At 38.8% G+C, this 17,213-nt stretch overlaps 1 long non-coding RNA gene across 2 annotated transcripts in view; it reads right to left on the bottom strand.

The window, feature by feature from the left end:
* Positions 1-17,213, bottom strand: part of LOC143851238 (uncharacterized) — a 62,831-nt gene that overhangs the window by 18,345 nt on the left and 27,273 nt on the right. The gene's annotated exons all lie outside the window — the stretch shown is intronic.

Genomic DNA, 17,213 nt, shown 5'->3' with positions numbered 1-17,213 from the left:
TTCTTCGTATAGAATGCCCCAGCCTTTCATTCTAATGGGCTGGTTGTGTTCAATTTGGCACTTGTATTTTTAGACTTAAAATATTCTTCGGATTCAGCTTTACGCCGCTCAACCAGTGCCTTATCGTATTGACTCAAGAATTCAACTAAAGAGGTGTTCTGGTTAACATAACCATCAAAGAATGAATTTATACTTTCACTCCGTTGACTAGATGTCATTCCTGCTGTGAATGTGTCTCTCCAATAGGCGGGGACCCAATGCTCACGGAGATCCCACATTTTTCCTAACCAATGACTTTCATCAATACCATATTTATCAACCATAGTTTTCCATTTTGTCTCAGAATCCTCTATTTTCCTCCTAAAAAACCAATGATTGTAATCCTTGTAGAAATTACTGTCGGCATCTCTCATGTCTGCAACATGCTCAAGGAGATGCTTCTTTATGTGCCACGAACAAAACCGATGTCTGGTCTGTGGAAACACTTTCCTAATTGCATTTCGCATAGCTCCGTCCATATCAGTTATTATAGCACCTGGAGCTTTACCAAACATACACGTGAGCCACTGCTCAAATAACCAGGTGAAAGTCTCCTCTCTCTCGTCTGCAAGAAGTGCACATCCAAATAGAGTCGACTGCCTATGATGGTTAACTCCAGTGAACGGTGCGAACGGCATTTTAAACCTATTCGTTTTGTAAGTGACATCAAATATGATCACGTCACTAAAGGTAAGGTATGCTTCTCTCACCCTTGAATCGGCCCAGAACATCGAACGCAAAGTCCCATTCGTGTCTAACTCCAACTCAAAATAGAAGTTCGGGTCTTCAGACTTTCTCTTTTGGAAATGGTTTGCCACTGTCACCGCTTCTTTACCTATATTGTTCTCCCTAAGTGCTCTCAAATGGGCAATAACTTGATTTGTTGAGACCACGGGAGCATTGGAAGTAGAGTTAATGGCGTTTTTTATCTGAGCAGGCTTGAAATTACTTCCACCGAGCTGTTCAATCAAATTCTTATAACTTTTGTTCTTACGGAACTGACTATGTGAATGATGCATTTGCCTTTTAACTGGAGAAGTAAGCTCATGAGAATGAATGTCGTCGAAAGTTGTAATTTTCCACTGATTATCTCTCAACTTGATGGTTATCTTCGCTTTACAATTCATTCTGGTAAGGCGACGCTCCCTCAACTCCTTCACATCATCTCTCTTCTCCTTAACTCTTTTCTGTCCCTCTTTGTCACATACGTATTGTCTCGATATCACCTCCTTCGTTATATTTGACTTCATTGTACTAGATATTCGTACTCCAAAACCAGTAGCGTACGCATAATTATTGTAGAACTCATATGCAGCTTCCCAAGTTTCAAAAACTTGATCCACAAACGGCTTATTCATAACACTTTTCTGACTGGCAACCTCGTTGGGACTACTAACTTCGTGACTACAACCCTCATCTCCATCTTTCCCATCATTACCCTCCGATACTAGCTCATCATTATTGAGATTCACCCCATCATTAACCTCAACCGTAGTCCCTTCCCACACTAAATTATCATCACAGAGATCAAATCCATCGCCAAACTCAATTAAACCATTTGCATCTACTTCGTCAATAGATGGATCCATTTTTTATACCTAAAAAATACAACATAGACATGGCCCATCATCATAATTAGAAATGGTTAAATGTACAGTAAGAAAATCAGAGACAAGAATAGATAATAAAGATAATGACATTTTTTTTTCACATTGCCAACAATAGAACCTAAAAAATGGATCCATCTATTGACACGACACAAAAGAATCAGATTACATATTTTTCAAGAAACTCTGAACAGGGCAATTGTTATAAGACTCAAAATATGTATCCCCATGAGAACAAATGGATAAAAGTATAAAGACAGGGTAATCCTATAAAACATGTACCTGACAGAAACTATGGGCATGAGAAGTCTACAATCCAACAGCCAACAATCCAAGATAAAAATATATAAAATATCCCAGAAAAGTAATTAAAAAAAAAGGGAGTATTCTCACCAAATGTTACTCCCAGATCATGCCCAATTGTCTAATTTTATTATCTAAAAAAGAAAAAGAAATCTACACAATTCCAAATAGGCACAGATCTGGAACCCATCCCACCTAAAAACCAATTTCATACAAAAACAGATTCATCCCCCAATACACATATTGATTAACCCTAAAATGTGAAAACACATATTTCTACATAGTTATACTCCTAAAAGAAAAAAAACCCCTTCTTCTTTTACAAAGATTGACCCAGATGGCCTTATGGAGAGAGAGAGAGAGAGAGAGAGAGAGAGAGAGGAGAGCGTACCTGTGCGATTTGGGGGTTTTTTTTCACCCAAAAAATTGTTGCGGCCTGATGGACTCCGATCGGAGAGAGATCGAAGAGAGAACAGAGAGAGAGATTGGATCGAGACAGAGAGAGAGAGAGAGAGAGAGAGAGAGAGTGCGAAGAAACCCAGATTTGGGTTTTTTATTTTCGCCTAAACAGACAGTGAGAGAGATGAAGATGGAGAGCCGATGGGTTTGGGTTTGGGTGATCCAAACCGTGAGAGAGATTAAGGTTTTTTTTTTCTTTCAAGGGTTTGGGTTTTTTTAAGTTTTTAAAAACACAGTGAGAGAGAGAGAACTCCGTGAGAGAGTTTGGGTTTTTTTGTTAACAAAATCTCACAGTGAGAGTGAGAGAGAACGAGACGATGGGTTTGGGTTAATTCCGTGAGAGAGAGCCGATGGGTTTGGGAGATTCTCTTCCAGAAATTACGATGGGCTTAGGGTTTTCAGCAGCCCTATTTCACCCAAATTTTTTTTTAACAAGATGAAATACGTCTGCTCAAAACCCTATGTTCAGAATCAAGAAAAAACCGAAACAAGATTTGTCTCCTTAAAACCCTATTTGACGAAAATAATATGAAAATGGCTGCTGAAAACAAAAAAAAAGGGAATAGAGAGTTGAAGAAGGAGAAGCTACTAACCTTGGAGAAGATGCTGCAGAGTGAGAGTGAGAGAGAACGAGACGATGGGTTTGCGACGTACCCGTGAGAGAGAGCCGATGGGTTTGAGAGATTCTCTTCCAGAAATTACGATGGGTTTGGGTTTTTATGTTAACCAAAATCACACAGTGAGAGTGAGAGAGAACGAGAGAGATGAAGATATTTTTGGGTGATCCAAACCATGCGAGAGAACGAGAGAGATGAAGAAATTACGATGGGTTTGGGTTTTTTTTAGTTTTTCAAAACACAGAGAGAGAGAGAACTCCGTGAGAGAGACGAACATTTTTTTGTTTTAATTTTTTTTCGAGGGTACGTCGAAGACGCACCCTCCGTAACGCCGCAGCATTTGTTTTCAAAAATGCCAATTGGGCCCACCATTTCAGCCAATCAGCATACTTCTCTCTCTTCAAGCGTAAATAACGAAATGCGCTTCAAGCGTATAATCTTTTTCCTCTTACTAATACATTGTAGTAGTTCTATAAAAAATGTTTGTAATGAATAAATATTGCATTTCAAATAGGGTGAGGTACACTAAAGAATAGTTCGTATTATGAAAACTGAAATTGAATAGAATTCTAGATCTACGTCCAAAATAAATAAAAAAAGAAAGTTCAATCTTTTCCTTCATATATGATTACTTTTTTAACCTAAAAAAGAACGTGGAGTCGGGCAGACATCTTATAATTAATTCAAAATAAAAGGTGGAGGGAATTTCTCCTAGCATTTTTTTTTTGACATAGGGTATCCTCACCCCATTTTAGAGCGGGACTAATCCTGTTCAATCACCCGTAAACCACGTGCATCGGGTTTACTACAGGGGATTCGAACACTCATCACAGGGGAGCATACCCATGACTTCAAACCAAAGAGCCACACCCGCCCGGGTTAACATTTTTCCTAGCCTCATAATGCCAGAAATAAAGAGTATAGCCCCTACAAAATTATATAACCTCAAGACAATAGCGACCGAATGAAAAAGCACTAGACGGCCTCATTTGGCTGGATGAAAATTGGAAAGCCCCAATTCATTGCATTTTGGCAGCCCCATAGATTCCTTAGGCATCTCCTTCCACGAGAGGAACACATGATTAGTTTTTACATTGCAGGCTTCATTGGTTAAGGTATCTACCTCTTCTCGGAGGGAAGATCAACCTCTTTACCCACTTTGAGGGAAGGATCGTCCTCCTTTGTGCGCAAGTCACAGTTTTTCGAAACAAATGTTCTTCCTGCCTTTTTTCCCACTAACAACAAAGCTTTAAATACAATCAAAATCTACACACCATATTCATATGGTAGTAACTTCTAATGCCTGTCCATAACTGAAATCTAAATCCTACACCTACAAGTCGTGGATAATTTCCACTTTATTACTCTTTATCAAAAGAAATCTAACAGCTCATCTTTATCACTTCCTACCCAGATAAGCATGCAACATGAAACATCCTACCCATATGGCACACATGCCTAGATAAGCACGCACATATCATTCCTCCACCCTTACAAAACGACCTTGTCCTCAAGGTCGAATTATTAGAGTTAATACTTCATTCCACCGGGGTCCCAAATCTTATTGGGTGCAATTTTTTCGAACGTAAATGACATCATGCCTTCATGCTCCTCATAATTGATGAGCACGATCTTTCGAATCTCCCTTTCGAAATCAATTGTGATCAAAGTTACAAGAAAAAATGATTTTTCATTGCGGCGCTTCGAAGAGATGGAGTGATCGAATGGGTCAACAACATCATGATGAGGCTTGGCATGGAGTTCAACTAATCATCTTCGCTGGCAACAATTTTCGCATTTTTCAAATTTAGCTTTCCTTCTTCTCGCAATTCCTTGATCATTTTGTTGATTTTGGTCAAGCCTTCCGCAAATCGTTGTTGCTCATCTATCATTTTTGAAGCAAATGATTTGAACTATTCACCCATGGAATCCAAAATTTCCAGTTACGTAGCCATGGCACAAGATCGACGGCTCTGATACCACTTGTTATGAACCCGGATTGGTCCGCAATGGATTTGATCTTCTTGGAGGGACGATCAACCTCTTGACACACTTCGAGGGAAGGGTCGTCCTCCTTTGTGCGCAAGTCACAGTTTTTTTGAATAAATTTTCTTCACGCCTTTCTCCATTAACAACTAAGCTTTAAATACAATCAAAATCTACACATCGTATTCATACGGTAGTAACTTTTAATGCCTATCCATAGCTGAAATCTAAATCCTACACCTACAAGTGGCAGATAATTTCCACTTTATTACTCTTAATCAAAAAAATATCTAACAACTCATCTTTATCACTTCCTACCCATATAAGCATGCATCATGAAACATCCTACCCGGATGGCACACATGCCTAGATAAGCACGCACATATCACTGATCATGGGTGTTAGATTTGGTTGATTAAGTAGTTAGTTTAATACTTATATTATAAGGAGTCTATTTAAGCATTGTTTGTGATTAGTTGTAATTACTTAAAATCAAATCTATGATTTCTTCATGGTATCAGAGCAGGTCGATCCGACCTTGCCCTGACCAAAGAATCTTTGTTCCAGTTCTCCAGCGGACGACGAATCTAGCCATCGGCCGAGCCACATCGATTCCCGTCGCGATCTCCATCTTCATGGCCACTGCAAATCAAACCCCAACAACATCCACATAGACATTTCCTAAAAAAGGGGGAACTCTCATCCATTGTTCTACTCGGCCACCATGGATCCCAGCCACTTCTAATAATGCAACCCACATGTCGAGGGTTTCCATCCATGGCCATTTGCCTTTTGTTGCAGGCCTTCTCCACCGATGTGTATTCAATCTTGGTATGGTCGATCATAGTTGTTTCATTCCGGCATCTAGACTCCTTCTAGATTCGACATAGAATCAGAACATTATTATCTGATTCAACTTGTCGCTGAAGAGTGTTTGTCACATGTTAAAAGCAGTTTATTTTGATGGACTCGTAGAGATACGGAAGATCGAAGGATGGAAAGAAAATTTTGGGGAGCATGTCGATTTACATTTTTTATGCGAAGGTTATGTTGCCCCCACTTTGATGGATCAATTATGCATGTTGTAATCATAAGAGAAAGGTCAGGGAGCTTTGGAGATACACTGCCAAAGGGCTCGTGTAGATCTCCACCAAAACAACAAATGTAACACAAAAATATAAAGAACTATATATATATATATATATATATATATATATATATATATATATATATATATATAGGGAAATGATTTTAGCACAAACATGTTTTGATACAAAACGCTCATGTTTATTGGTCGACCGGGCTACGGCGGTCTCCCGCCCTTATCGGGCGCACTTTTTTATTTTCAAATTTCTTACTGTCGCGGTTGACCGGCCCATGGAGATCGCCCGGCTAGAACCACTTGTTTGATTAAAAATTTCACTAAGAAACCTATCCGCGGTTGATCGGCCAATGGCGGTTGCCTGGCTCACCCCGGTCGACCGACCCGCCTTTGTTCGGAGGATGCTAGAATTCCAGCCATCCTTCCGCGGTAGCCCGGGACACCCCGGTCGACCGGCCTTGTTTGAAGTTTCTTTTTAACATTTAAAAGTTCAGGGTCTTGGGCCATGGTCTTTGGGCTTTAGTCCTACGTTTTCAAAACACATTTTAGGGTGTGTGTGTGTGGTTTCCAAAGAGGTAAAATATTAAGTACGAAAACCATTTGAAAACCTATTGAAAGTAAATTTAACATAAAATCAAGAAGAGTCTAAATACATTTTAAAAATGATACCATTGAGTCTTCTTCAAATGTCTTGGCTCCTTCGTACTTCCTTGGACTTCTTCAACTTGTGAGTGAACATCTGCAACTTGTCTTGGCTCTTGTGACTACTTCCAATCTTCAATGCATGTTGAAAGGTGCATGAGGTGTCACCATGTTGGTTCATCTCCAAGCTTCTACTTTCACTTGCTAGGTAACTTGTGTGATCTTCGTCTCGAGCTTCTTGACTTGAACATCTTCAAATGATGATGTCTTCATTGTGAATGCAAGCTCTTGATCATTATGTATGTGGATCCGCAAGCCATGTGTTGTGTTGAGTTGTGTAATGGCGATATGACGTATCAAATTCTTGTATAGAACACAACATCTCAAGGCAACACATTAGTCCATAAATGATAATCAATTTGGGTTTGCTAGCATCAAAACAAGAAGGTAAGGTGAATGATTGAACCCATGGGAACTCTTGGGCTTACACTTTGTGATTTCTCAATAAAACGACATAATCCCCAAAATCTTCCAAGATTTTGAAAAATCATTAGGATATATTTATATTTTATTTTTACCATAAAATATCATAAAAATATTATGATAAATTCAAAATATTATTTATTTTCCTAATTTTGCTCTTAAATTCTATTTTTATATGAGAAAAGGGTTTCCGCGCTCGAGCACAGAAACAGGAGGGTGGGGCCATTGGGGGAGTGATCCAAAGCATTCATTTAGAAGGCCCCATCATGGATGGGGGGCCTATAAAAAATCAGCTCCATTGGATCACCAATGGGTGTCCATTTGTGGGGCAAAAATGGACAGATACTGTTTGTCCACAAATCTGCCCATCGTTGGCCCCACAAATGGACACCCTATGGTGATCCAATGGAGCTGATTTTTGGTGGACACCCTACCCATGAAAGGGCCCATCAAATGAATGCTTTGGATCCCACCCAAAATGTGGCCCCACCCTGTTTCTGTGTTCGAGCACAGATAAGCTTATCTGAGCTCGAGCGCAGAAACCATTTCCTCTTTTTATATATTTTAAATATTTATTTTCCCTATTTTTTATATAAACCTAAATTTAACAAAAAAAATTAAAATATCCCGAGATACACCTTTGCCGAGAAATTCTCCAAACAAATATTTGTGACTACGATCGCTGAAACTTCAGGATAACAACCGTTAAGTAGTCAAGCCATCTCCAATGTGTTGATTAGCTATAACTTGGGTTGCTTGTGTAACGGCCCTTCTCTTCGACAAAGTATAAGTATAAGAGATGTGAACAGTATTTTAAAAATTACTTTTAATAGGATGAGGATGCGATAGTCATTTAAAAGTTGATTTTTTTCCTCTTCTTTTTTTATTTTTTATTAATTTTTCATTTTTTTTGCCATGTCATTTCCTAGGATTTCCAACCTGAGGACAACATGTGAACAAACCCTATGTTAAAAAGTCATTCTTTGAAAGGTTTCTCACCATGTGCCACGTACCATGCAACCATCAAAGACCTCACAAAGAGAAAAGTACGGAATGCGGGCTGATGTTTGGACAAATTACGAATTGCGGGCACCTTTTAAAACAAGAACTAGAAATGAGCAAATCTTCAAAATCGGGTTGGAAAAAGACCTCAATACCCTTCTGACACCATCAGGAGTCCTCGTATTTAGCGCCCGGTGGTACATCTCAATCATTCTCTTCGAAGGTAGCTTTTTCAGTAAAAAAATACACTTCTTGGGAAAAAAATGGCGCTGCATTTAATACACATCTCGTCCTCATTAATGCATGGCGCGGCGGCGTCCTAAAGAAGATGCCGGCATACTTAAGTAAACGGTGGCATCCATATCTAAGACGTTGGCGTTATTTGTTAAAAATGTGGCATTTTTAACGTAGATGACGGCGTACCTATACAAGACACCGTCATTTCTTTGAATATGTCAGCGTCTTTGTAGGTACGCCGGCGGTATTATGACGAAAAGCATGTTCAGAAAGGGTACAGAGCGTCCAATTTGAATTCTTTTACACTGACTTGAAGGATGGCTAACAAAAACACATCTCCCTTAGACTTACAAGTCTTCCACAAGAAGATATTTGCAATGTGGTGATGGAGAAAACTATGTAAGAAGGGTACTTGAAGAACCTCTCCTTGAAGTTTGTCTGCTAGAAATAGATCTTAGATGTCCTCACATGGCCTAGGGATCAAATTTACATGTCCATCATAATCCCATAGAAGAGAGAAAAATAGGAGAAAATTAGATTGACCACAAAATCCCTTAAAAATACTAAAAAATTAGAAACAGGGGTGTGGCGGTCGACCGAGCCTCAGCGGGCGACCGCGGTAGGAAAATAGGAGAAAAATAAAAACAAACAGGTGAGTCGTGGCGGGCGACCGACCTGCGCAGGGCGACCGTGGAATGTCTCGAAGATAAAAATAAAAAGGGACAGTAGGGTCGCGGCGGGCGACCGCTAGACCTGGTCGAAAACTGCTTTTTAAAAACATTCTGTCGTTCATTTCTCACCTTTCGCAATCGTTTCTTCTCCTAGTGTTTTTTGGTTTCCTCTTCTCCAAGTCCATTTTCGGTGCCAAAACTTCAAGATTAGAGTATCTAGGTTAGTTTCATCCATCTTCTTCCTTCATTCTCTTATTCTTCATCTTCCATTTTGTGTTTCTTTCGCTATATCACCCCATAGTTCATCTTCTTCATTTCTCTTGCCATTTCTCCCACAAATCCCTTGTTTTCTCCTTGTTTCCATCTTCTCTATCCATTTTCCATCATCCCTCACCAAAATGCCTATTTCATTTTGGTTTTTATTCATCTTCCTCACCAAAACCCTAACTGAGAATGTCAACATCAAAGAAGACTTACGCACAAAAGGGCAAGCGGGTTAGAACCGAACCGGAAGAAGAAGTGTTTCCCACCGAACATTTCTACAACAAGAAGGCAAATGATCGATTCACCGAATTCACAAAGCGACCCATCATCTCGGGACGAAAAGTCATCTTCCAGGACTTCAAAAAGTTCGACCTCTTATCACTGTTCGAATTCCAAGGTTGGACTTTCTTTCTTTCATATAGCACCTTGGTTTATCCTGAGTTAGTTAGATACTTTTATGCTAGCTTGGATATTGCACATAAAGGAGTGGTGATGAATACATATATTCAAGGGGAATTTGGCTTAAACCTGAAAGATTTTTGCACATGGCTTGATGTGCCTAATGATGGCAAAATGATCTTCTTTTGGAAAGGGACGAAATTGAAAAACATTAAGCAAGGGAAAAAGTGTATGAAACACTAGGAAACATTCCCCCTCCTGCAGATAAATTGAACATCAATGCTAATGTGATGAATCCTACTGCTAGGTTGATTCACAAAGTTATAGCCTATAACATCACCCCTAAAGCTAGAAATTTAACGCCGTAAAGCCTTCTTGAAATACGAGTGTGACAATCCAACAGGGGGGTGAATTGGTCAATTAAAAATTTTAGGCTTAATTAGTTGGATTATTAAAATTAAATAATTAATTAAGCATTTATAGTCTAACCCTTATTCAAATAGTCAAGATAATGAAAGCTAGGGATTAGATGTTACTTTAAGCCTATAAACTCTAACCCTTGTTTAATAACACATGAATGCAAGCAAAGGGTAGAGATTACCAATCACCAAGTGCAGAGAGAAGGAGGAGAGACAAGCAACCACAAGGCACAAGATTTATAGTGGTTCGGTCTATCACAAGACCTACTCCACTCTTCCAAGTTTACCTCCTTGGGCACTCTACTAAAACAATGAGATTCTTCAATAGGGCGAATCTCCAAGCCATACTTCCGGACACTCATGCCCGATCGTGAGACTGCCTGTTGAACGTCTGATGGCACGTTGCTCCGGGAGATAAGGCTTTTAGGTCGATACAGTTAGTGACCACAAATCAGTCATACCAGTATTGGCACTCAACTCCTCTAACTCCAAAGGGAACAAACCCTTTCTGCACAAACCATTGCGAAGGGACACACCCTCTTAGAATGTCTTCTCCTTTTTTAACAGGCGGAAGAGTAGACCCTCATAATGTCTTCGTTTCTTAACAGGCCGAAGAGAAGACCCTCAAATACAAATGAAGAAAATAAAAATGAAAGAACTCTCAATGCCTCTTAGATAGGCGGATTAAAAACTTTTATAGCTCACAAACACTCCAAGGAAGAATAACAAGTAAAGCCTATAGAGTACCTCTTGATAGAATGTGCAAATACAAGATCAAAGAGGTTTATCTTTTGATAAAAAGGTTTTGGCTCAAAGAAATGGGATTTTGTCTTTTTCAAATGTTCAAAAGCTTGTTTAGATAGGTTTTAATGGTGTATATGAAGCCCATTTGAAAGTATGACTGTAAAACAGGGTTGAAAAAGTCAACCTGTGAAAGCCCCAACAGCTAGTTTGCCCGACCGAGCCACTGCGGTCGTCCACCCCTACCGGGCGCCCTTTTTTATTTTCAAATTTCTTATCGTCGCGGTCGACCGGCCCCATAGCGGTCGCCCTGCGAGGGCTACCTGTTTGCTCAAACATTCGGTTCACAAAACCTATCCCGGTTGACCGACCAAACCATGCTGGATTGTTTCTGTTTGAAATAGAAACATATCCGCGGTCGCCTGGCTTGACCCGGTTCACCGGCTCGCCAATGTCCGGCAAGTGCTGGATTTCCAGCTACCTTGTCGCGGTCGCCCGGGCGACCCCGGTCGACCAGCCTTGTATAAAATCCATTTTTACTTTAAATTTCAGGGGTTTTTTTGCCATGGTCTTTGGGCTTAAGTCCTAGGTTTTCATACACATTTTTGAGTGTGTATATGGTTTTTAAAGATGTAAAAACTTAAGTATGAAAACCATTTGAAAACCTATTAAAAGTGCATTTTACAAAATATCAAGAGAACTCTAAATACAATCTAAAAATGATACCGTTTAGTCTTCTTGGATTGTATCAGCTCCTTTGTACTTCCTTGGACTTCCTTGACTTGAGAGTGAATATCTTGAACTTGTCTTGGCTCTTGTGACTTCCTCCAATCTTCAATGCATGTTGAATGGTACATGAGGTGTCACCATGGCATGTTCAACTCCAAGCTCCTTCTTGACACTTGCTAGGAACTTGTGGAAACTTCATCTTCGAGCTTATTGACTTGAACTTCTTCAAATGATGATGTCTCCAATGTAGGTGCAAGCTCTTGGTTCATTTGATCCTTGATCCTCAAGTCATGTGTTGAAATGAGTTGTGTAATAGCGATTATGACACGAAAATCTTGTATATAACACAACACCTCAAAGCAACACATCAGTCCATAAATGCTAATCAATTTAGTTTGCAAGCATCAAAATAAGAAGGTAAGGTGAATGATTAACCCATGGGAACCCTTGGGCTTATATTCTCCCCATTTTTTATGATGGCAAACAAATTGAGTAGGAGGTAGGACATATCAACCAGATAGATGAATAAGCATGATATGATATAAATGATAGAGCATAGCTCCCCCTCACTATATTCACAAGTATAATACATGAATGTAAAGCATGAAGTGCATATAAAATATGGACAGCTTAATCAATTCTAAAAACTCTCCCCCTTTTGGGAACAGCAAAAGGTAGGGATATGCAAGTGAAAGTGCAAGTGGGGTGTCAAGATAAATGATAGCTTATATAAGCTATATATATAGTATATGATATAACATTCAAGCTCATATGATGCTTATCAAAATAGAAAACAAAGTAAAATGCATGATAAGCCCCCTTTTTCATTTTTTCTTTTTTTATTGTAAAGGATTTAAAGATTAAGCACAAGTATGGGGGCAGTAAACCATGTAAGTACATCACAATGATCTATATAAACATGAGTATGTAACTATTTTGCTCTCCCCTTATGAATTTGTCAGAGGCTCTCGGTGAAAACTATGTGATAGGGCATGTCAGGACACTATGATGGCAAAGGTGAATAATTTGATCACTTGGGCTCCATTTGCAACTTGTAAGGCAGATAAGTCTCCAGCTGAGCATGGGTATACTCAGATCTATGATATACCTGTTTGGATTCACAAGTTGCTTCATGAGGGGATCTCTGGACAGTAAGTAGACAAGTCTCTTCCAGAGCATGGATATGCTCTGAACTATAATATAACTTTTAGAGATCTTAAGTTGCTTACCCTTAGAGATTTACATGTATGAAGATGTAAGCTCCCCCTGACTATGTGTATCCAATCTGAATGTGAATTCCGTGCACATAGGCCCTTGATTTGAAATCACCTTAACCATTCAAAAATTTTGCTACATTCAAATGATAATCATAGTTTCAATTGGAATGGATGATTATTAGAAAAAACACAATGATAAAGAATAGAGCACAGTTCAATAACCTCATGGATACAAAAGAATGAACAACAAAGGAGTGCACATCCATGGTAACCAAAGAACATGTATACATAGATAAGAACCATAAAGCTCTAAATACATGAACACAAAAAAAAGAAGATTGATACAACATTTCAATTAATACTTCTTGAAATGATGAAAGTGGTATTTGGAAATCTCTCGAAAGAAGTACAACTGAATTGCATATTCTTCTTTCCGGAACTCTTCTTCAAACGATTGAGATACAAGACTACTAATGAATGTTCAGAAGTTTCTTCCATATAAGGGTAGCATCTTTAAAAATCTTCCTGGATTGAGAGGATTCAGGAATCCTCTATCTCATCAAAAGGTTATCCTTGAGAGAATTCAGGAAATGCACATGCCAGCCTTTAGTCATGAATCTTCAATTTTCTTAGTCTCTGTTCATCCTTCAATGTGGAAAGAATGTCCTTTGCATGAAGAACAGAGGAAGATTTTGTACATTTACCATTTTATTGCATCTGGCATTATGGAGCTAGACAAGTACCTTAGACAAGCTGTGAATGACTAATTATTTGAAATCAATCAACTTAAGTCCTCCGAAGCTAAAATCTTGAAAGAGATTATGGGACATGACAAACACAAGGAATCAACTCTCTCTCCCAAGAAATTGTTAGTTGCCTTTGATGAAACCTATGAGGCAAGGCATGACAATACAGAATGACTATGGATATGTCATGTGAAAGTATAGTCATAGGATCTTATCGTGATGGATGAAATATTTTCCTTCAAATACACATGAGAAGAGACTACTTCATAGGTAATGAGATGATCACTCAAGCACTATCCTATGAAGGAGAGTTCTATAGATTTTTCAAACTTCTAGAACAAGATACTTATCATTGGAGATGATGATACCATGTGAATTCATCCAAGATAAGTTCCAAGCCTAATAAGATATAACACTAAGGCTAAGGCTGAGGGTTCTTGTCACCGGTGAGAGAATTTCATAATGAAAGCCTAAGACAAGACCCTAACTACACCACAAATGGAGCATTAAGGCTCCAAATGAGTGCACTTATCATATGCAATGGAGTAGACATATCAAACATCATATGATAAGATAGAAGAACAGATATTTCACATATAACCCCCCCTTTGTTAAAGACTCATATAGAGTATGAATCCAAAGGGTTGCCCTACACAGAGGCATCAAGGGATTTTGAGGCGAATGATTGACAACAACCCTTGGGCCACTAATGCATGATTGCTTGGAGTAATTAAGTGATACCAAATTAGATGACTACCTAGCAGACCATGCACCCCCTAAATATGTGCATATATGTATTACATATATAAGTAGCACTTCAATTCACATATGGCTTATCATGGTGAAGATGTTGGCTTGAATCGAAAAGGATTAGATGTTTTAATTAAAGGTGAGTGTACGCTCTCCAACTTACTAGGTAAGAGGACTAAGAGTACCAATTGAGTGATTTTTAACTTTAGGTTTACCATCTTTACCATGAAATAATACCATTCAAGGGGATAAAAATATAGATTATAAAGATATGCCAATTTAGCTCAAATCTATAAAACTCAGACAATGGAGGGATATGTCTGAGAGAGACATCCATGACTCATGGATAGTCTACCGTGTTTAGACACAATGATCATGACACACGAGAGTTCATAGTCCAAACATCTATACCTATATCCATAAACCACCATACAAAGGTAGGGTATTAAGCACCAAGTGCATAATCTCATGGAAAACCAAAGTGTGTGGGAGACAAGAATTCCAGAAACTTCTAGATATATCCAGAATAACGTAGAAGATTCTGGAATGTCCTGGAATGTTTTAAGCATCTCTAGAATTATGTAGAGTGCTCTAGAATATTCTAGACCCTCTAGAATTATGTAGGTTATTCTAGAACCTTCTAAAACTTGGTAAAAGGGTAGAAGGCTCTAGAAGTGGGAATGTGTGAATATTCTAGAAGAGGGTTAGACATTTTGTAACGAATATACTTGAAATATTCCTAGAATAATCTAGAGAAAGAAGTATGTAGAAAGGGATCTAGAATGATCCCTTAAGGCCTATAAAAGGGGAAGAGCCCCTCATTTGTGAATAACCTCAGAAAGTTGTAACCATTCTTCAACTAATAAAAGCTCTCTTTCTATACTTTTAAGTGTTCTTCTAGCATTCCCCTAGTTGGGTAGAAGGCTGACTTGTACTAAGCATTGGGGTGCTAAGTGCAAGTGCCGCACGGTTTTAGCTAATGAAATTTCTAAGCCCGTGACACAAGTGTTCCCATTAAAATGCATTATATGCCAACCACCAACATGGGTAAATGCCCAACAATGACACTAGATTCCTATAGCATATTCAGCTTTAGTCAAGTGAGTTTCATATATTGAATCTAGACTCATTTTCAACTTTCCTATATAATATATTCTTATATGAACTTAGGAAAAGATCCAAGGACTCTTTAGAGTATGTTAAGAGATACACACCTTGGACAAATGCATTCCAAAATGAACTACCATGACTAGATAGTTTCGTCTTAGCCATGAGAAGATATTCATTTTAAGTCTTTGGAGCACATCTATTTAACCCATCAAGAGTTCTTATGCATTTAATGATAATCATTAAGCACACAAGAATGGGTTAGAAGGACAACTAAGTGCAAAGTAATAGATATGACTACTCACCTAGGGCACAAGAGATGACTAAGAAAGGATTTGAGTGGATTTCCTTAGACATGGCTTTTAACTCATTAATTTTGCTAGAGATGACATCTCAAACAAGTTGAATGTTCTAACATCTAGCAAGTGCCAAAATTGTCCTAGATAGAGTTCAGATAAGGAGGAAATGGGCATAATAGATCAAATTGAACTTAAGGGCAATAGAGTGTGGTTGATTTCCATGAAGGCACACACATGGTTTTCACATTAAATTTTCTATTGTGGATGTTCTTATGGATGAATACTAAGTGCATAGTGATGTGTTTTTGCACTTAGATGGATTCTTCTAAAAGATGTTCAATAAAGCACAAAATATATAGTCTAAGATAATTATAACTTTGTTTTACTTATAGACTATAGCATGAATATGATGTGATCATTAAAGCACAATGAGCAAAGAGACATTCTATTAAATCATGTATAATGGTATGTATCTAAGCTCAAAAATAAAATAATAACACCTTCTCCAATCTCCAAAGGGGACAACCCTTTCTGCACAAAGCCTTGCGAGGGGACACTCCCTCTTACACCAGATTCAACTTTGTTACCGAGCCGAATCCAAGACCCTCAATACAAATGAAGAAACAAAAAATAGAACTCTCTCTTTGCCTCTTGATAGGTGGATTACAAACATTTAAGCTCACAAACTCTTCAAACAAAAATACAAATGTAGAAGCCTACGGAGATCCTCTTGATAGAATGTAAAAATCAAATTCAAAGAGGTTAAACTTTTGATGTGAAGGTTTTAGCTCAAAAGGATGGGATTTTATCTTTCAAAAGGTTCAAAAGCTCACTTAGTTAGGTTTAGATGGTGTATATAGTCCATTTTAAAATATGACTGTTTGGGGGTAAAACTTAAAAAAAACTGGGTTGAAAAAGTCAAGCCCCGTAAGCCCCAACGACTAGTTTTCCAGGCGACGGTGGTCGACCGAGGTACGGCAGTCGCCCGCCCTTATTGCGCTCATTTTTTTATTTTCAAATTCTAAGCCATCGCAGTCGACCGACCCAGTGGCGGTCGCCCGGCGAGGTCTCCCTGTTTGTTTAAATATTAAGCGCAAAACACTATCCGCTGTCAACCGGACCATTGCGGTCGCCCGCCCAAACCATGCTGGATTGTTTCTGTCGAAATAAAAACATATCCGCAGTCGCCTAGATTACCCCGGTCAACCGGCCCGCTATTTAAAGGCAAGTGCTGGATTTCCGGCACTCCTTTTGCGGTCACAAGGGACACCCCGATCGACCGGCCCTATATAAAATCTGTTTTTAACTTATAAAAATCAGGGGCTTTGGGCCATGGTCTTTGGGCTTTAGTCTTAGATTTTCAAACACATTTTTGGGTGTGTTGATGGTTTCGA

Source organism: Tasmannia lanceolata, unplaced genomic scaffold, assembly GCF_043159265.1.
Source record: "Tasmannia lanceolata isolate RefF3 unplaced genomic scaffold, GAP_Taslan_0.1 ptg000018l, whole genome shotgun sequence".
Classification (NCBI taxonomy): domain Eukaryota; kingdom Viridiplantae; phylum Streptophyta; class Magnoliopsida; order Canellales; family Winteraceae; genus Tasmannia; species Tasmannia lanceolata.
The sequence above is the reverse complement of the archived record's forward strand: the minus strand, read 5'-3'. Positions and strand labels throughout refer to the sequence as shown.